We start from the raw sequence: 5,800 nt of genomic DNA, 5'->3' as shown, positions 1-5,800 counted from the left end.
TAAGAACAAACAAACACCTAAGAATTGTCTGCATTCTTTAGTTCAGTAACTATGAATTGGGTTGAGTTTATCATTCTTAGAACTAAGAAACACAGTCAGGAATCTTTTTAAGTAAGCAGGGGAGACTTAGGTCAATCTTCCAAATGAAAATCAAGCCGAGATTGCTGTTAAAAACCATTTAAACAATTATATTCAGTCTTTGGAGGTCAAGTAATCTAAAGGCAAAGCACTGTCTCTGGCAGGAGATTGCATTGGGATTTGAGAGATTTGAGTTAAACTGCTGGTGAATGTTGACAGCAGGTCAAAAGGGCAGTTTACTGATGTCATTTTAAGCACACACCAAAATTACACAGGACTTCTAAAGATCGGTACTACTGAAATCGGCTTAGATTTTCTCCCTCTAAAGAAAAAAAAAATTAAGAAGGTATTCCTATCTGCCCATTACCAAGTGGCACTCAGGTATCCTTTAAAAAATTTTCAGACAAAAATGCCATTCAGAAGCACTCAGGTACCTTTATATCAGTAACCTTCACAATGAAAACACACAGGAATTTTTCATATTCTCCAAACCAAGTATTTCCTTATTGGCCTTTCTTTTTGTTTCAATTTTACGTTAATATGGGGGCACATACAATTAGGTTCCATTATTTGCATTTGTAAGGTAAAGTCCAAAATCCAAGTTGTAGTTGAGCCTTTCACCCAGGAAGTATGCCACATGCTCCTGCCTTATACCTGATAGGTGGGAATTCTTATCAACCTGTTTAAAAAGATAACCAGGGCAGCACCTGTGGCTCAAAAAGGTAGGGCGCCGATCCCATATGCAGAGGTGGTGGGTTCAAACCCAGCCCCGGCCAAAAAAAAAAGACAACCAATGCATCCCAATACATTCAAATGGTACGGAAATTTCCAGAATGTATTTCAGCAAATTTGGACTCCAGTACTTTCTTTATCAGTACTCTTTCAAGGGGAAGGGAAAGAAAATTGACTAGTCTACTTCAAGGATAAAAGAAAACAAAACCCCCAAAGAACCCCTCTTAAATTGGATGTTTAATAGGTGTGAATGGAGAAAAGAACACGGAGCAGTGAAAAGTACTCACTGCTCTTATGCCCTAGATATCTTTTAAAACATTAAAATGTGGTTAGAATGCACACAAGCCACAGACTGTATTTTACACATGAAACTTTATGCTGCATTTAAAAAGGACTTTCCTTTACATTCCACATTATATCACATGCACCTCTCCCCCATCCTTTCCTCTTCCAATTTCTACATGCTTAAACACACACACATTTCATTCTCTCTCTCTCCCCGCGCTGTTCTTCCTGCCACAGCAGCCTAACCAGAATACCACGAACCACTACTGTTCTTCAAGACTATTGACAAGTCACTTTAAACCATTTTCTCCAAGGAAGGGTGCAAAGAACCGACTAGGCCTGTTGCACGTTAACAACTCCACAGAGGCCAGTGGAGCTTTCTAGACTCCAAATTCCCTTGGCTATTTCCACCTGGAGCCTCGTCTCTGTCACCACCAGTTTATTCTTTAATCTACAGAAAGCGGCTACTAAAAAAGGCATCACCAGCCTCAAGGCCTTGAGATTACAGCTCTCTCCTGGCAAAGGTAACACAAAATCCTCGTATTAAAACCAACCAGGGCTCTGCTACTCCGATCTCCAGGAAAGCTCATCTCTGGACAGCTCAGGATCCTCGGCTCGGTTACCTGGCCAAGACAGATGAGTGGCGCGCAGCCTTTCAGAGGGCTGGATTCCCCCAGCACCTTTCGCCGCCAGTTCTCCGCCTCCCCACCTCGCTCCTGGCGGGCAGACAGCGTTGTCACCACGTCTCCCTCTCGCGGGAGGCGGCGCAGCGCCGACCCCTGCAGCATCGTAGAGTCCCGGGCTTCCGAAAAGGGGCCGGCGGGGGCTGCTGTCGGGAAATGCGGGCGGCCGCTCCCCGCCTCCCCTCCTCCGCCGGATCCCGGCACAGGCTACCAGACCGGCTGGCTCGGCTCACGCCTCCAGCCCCGCGGTCAAGTTCAAGGCCGAGGGCCGTCGGGGGGCAGCCGGGTGGGACCGGTCCAACAGGCTACAGGTACCCCGCAGGGAAGAAAGCGGCGCGCTTGGGGCTAGGGAACCTAAACCTCATTTCCTTTGCTACCCCGGGAAACTCCTTGTTTTACTCTCTATTCCGGAGGACGCCATAAATAACGTCAGAAACGGCTACCAGAAATAATGAATTGCTCTCTCTAGGCGCTTACCTGGTGATGGCTACGTCCCTGGAAATTTTTGGATTAGCTAACGGAGGGCAGGGGAGGGGCTTTTTTGGTCGGTAAATAAGACTGCCTTCTCCGCTGTCCTGGATCTCCTCAGCGAGCAGCTACAGTGGCCACTGCCTCATCTGCTGGAAATTCTCGAAAATTGCTAGCCCGCAGTTGGCCAGATGGAGAGGGGGGAGTCTGTGCCCGCAGACTGACGGCAGTTTTGGCCAATCGGCAGTCGGCAAGGTAGCTTGCCGGTCCCCCGCCCTCGAAGATAGCCAATCACAGCACTCGATGGGAACGAGCCTCCCTGCGACTGCAATTTGCCTTCTCCCGGCTTCCAGCAGTCCTAGCAGAGCGACGTCCGCGCGGGCCAGTGGCTGCTGACGGGGGCGACCCGCCCTCCTGAGGCTGGCAACCAGGGTGGGGCCGGGAGACCCGGTACCTTGCCAGCGCGTGGAGGGTGCCCGCTGTCACTTCGGGCATGCTTGTGACCCAAGGAAACCCAGAACATGCCAGCCCTGCCTGGGCAGAGCTTGAAAGCCATCTGATTTCATTGCTGTATCTTTGAAGAATTCACAGTGCAGCGTTCTTCCTGGCTGGACAAGCATCCTGTGATCCCTTGGGAATGTGAATTCATTCATTCATTCATTCACCAAGTATTTCTACGTCTGTTGAAGGACATCTTGTGTGCCAGACACTTTTTAAGCACGAGATACACTTTTGACCAAGATGGAAGTGATAACAAGAAGAGGGAGGAAACTAACATGTAAGCAAGCCCGTGAAATAGTAATAACACGTCAGGGGAGGAAATAAACAAGGTGTGGATGTAGTTAACAACGGTGGGGGGGTGACTGTAGATGAGGCTGTTACCTGAGAACTTTATAAGACAGCACTTCAGCTGAGTCAGTCATTCAGCCAGGGAAACAGTAAACTGAAGGGTTGTTCCGGTCTGGTCAGAGGGGACCGCACACGAAAGTGAGGCATTTTGGAAGAACAAAAGGAAAACCAACGTGGCTTTAGCATAAAGAGGGAGGGGTAGAGCCCACACCCTTAGGCGGGAAAGGCCTTGGAGTTTGCATTATGTTTAAAATGGAATGGGCCTCAGTTGAGGTAGTTGAAGCAAAGGAATGAAGGGATCTGGGTTAGACTTTAAATCGCTTTGGTTAAAGCGTGGGAAACAGGTAGACTTGGCTCCTGGTCAACTGGTGAGGAGAATATATGGAAGATGAGATTTAAGGTGGGCGATGACATGGATTAAATTATGGTGATATCATTGAACATAAAGAAAAGCAGAGCAATTAGAAATTTTAAAGGTAAATGATTACTCGTTTAACATTTTAGGCATTCTAGTCCAGGGACAGCTGTTCTGAACCCAGTGAATTTAATAATCTGGTTAGAGTGATTCTCACAATGATGGTTTACAAATTCTAAAATAACCTTGAAGATTATTATGTTGGTTGACATTGAATTTTCATGGACTTCCTGGAATTTTCTTTCTTTCTTTTTTTTAACTGTGCACATATCAAAAGTGTATACAGATCATTGAATTTTCACAGACTGAACACCTTTGTTTTCAGCACTCAGGACAAGAAACAGAACATTGGCTGGGCATGGTGGCTCCTACCACTCTGGGAGGATGATGCGGATGGACAGCTTGAGCTCAGGAGTTTGATACCAGCCTGAGCAAAAGTGAGATCCCACCCCCACACCTATAGCTCAGTGGTTAGGGCGCCTGCCACTTGCAATAGGGCTGGTGGATTTGAACCCCGCCTGGGTCTGCTAAAACCAAAAAATAGCCGGGCATTGTAGCTGGCGCCTATAGTCCCAGCTACTCAGGAAGCTGAGTCAAGAGAATTGCTTGAGCACAAGAGTTTGAGGTTGCTGTGAGCTGTGACACCAGGGCACTCTACCAAGGGAGACACAGTAAGACTCTGTCTCAAAAAATAAAAAAAAATAATAAAAGTGAGACCCCCATCTCTAAAAATCGCTTGGCATTGTGGTGGGCACCTGGAGTCTTAAGTACTTGGGAGGCTGAGTCAAAGAGGGTCACTTAAGCCCAAGAGTTTGAGGTTGCTGTGAACTATCCCAACACTCTACCAAGGGCAACAAAGTGAGACTGGGGGAGGGGATGGGGGGAGAAACAACATTATTAACACCTGCCTTCCAGTCACTACCTCCTTCCAAGAGTAGCTTCCATGCTGACTTTCAGCAACATAGTTTTGCCTATCTCTGTACCTGGCATATGTAAAATCATAAAGTATGCATTCTTTTGTGTTTGGTTTCTTTGGCGCACCATTACACTTGTGAAATTCATCCATATTGTTGAGCATACTTGTAGATCATTCATTTTTTTTTTTTTTTGCCATTCTGTGAATGTACCATAATTTATGAATTCTTTCTTATGATGGACATTAGGGCAGTTTGCAATTTGGAGCTATTACAGATAGGGCTACAATAAACATTCTAGTACATCTCTTTTGGTGATGGACTTTTCTTTGGATGGAGCATTTTGGTAATTGAGTTACAATTAAGTTTCTTTTTAATCTGCTCATCCAGAACATTGTTCCATGTATTGCAGTATCTCAGGCATTTAGACCAAAGTTTGGTGCAGATAATGAAGGACATTCATAATCCTAAGAATTTTTGGCAACAAGGGACTGTTAATGTGGGAAATTTTAAACTTGGACGTGTACAATATTTTGAATTATCCTTGAAGTTTCGACCTTCTTTATAAGCACTTGCAAGCTGCATGCCCAGGATCTGAGAACATTGTAATGTTGCTACATTCTTTTACTATAATAGACGATAATCCACAGTCATATGATAAACAGAATCAGTTAGGCTGTCCTGAGGAATATCTTTGATACTAATACAGTCCTTGGAATTACCTTTGAAAACCATATCATGCCTTTGTGCTTATTGAGTTCATACTATATATAAGGCACTATGCTAGGATCTGTTTTTTTTAATTCAGATAACTATGAGGGCAAATGATTCAGTTACATTGCATTTCTACAGTACAGTTCAAGATGTAGTTGAGCCCATCATCCAGGGGTATGCTGTACGCCCTCACAATGTGCCCATCAGGTGAGAGCTTACCAATCCCCTCCACCTCCTCCTTCCCATTCCCTCCTCCCACATTCCCTCCCTCCTCCTCCCTCCCTCCTCTCCCCCCCATGTTTGTACATACTTGTGTTTTCCTCACAAATGTGCATGTAGTTGCTTTTCTATTTGTTTCATGTTAGTATTGAGTACATTGGATACTTGCATTTTCATTCTTGTGATACAAGGATCTGTGTTTATGGCAATAAATGAACAGTATAAACAGGGTCTCTGCTCCCATGAAAATTGAGAGGGGCAGAGGAAGATAATAAGCATATATCTAACTATGATGAATGCTACAATTGGAAAAGTATAGTATAAAAATATATAAGTATAGTATAGTAAAAAGTATAGTATAAAAATATTTTATGAAGCTACCAGGAAAAGACAGTGAAAGAGAAAACCAGTTTTTTAACTCTTCCTTTTTTTTTTTTTTTTTT

The sequence above is a fragment of the Otolemur garnettii genome, unplaced genomic scaffold (genome assembly GCF_000181295.1).
Source record: "Otolemur garnettii isolate 467f Iridium unplaced genomic scaffold, OtoGar3 scaffold00039, whole genome shotgun sequence".
Lineage (NCBI taxonomy): Eukaryota > Metazoa > Chordata > Mammalia > Primates > Galagidae > Otolemur > Otolemur garnettii.
Note: the sequence above shows the minus strand (reverse complement) of the source record.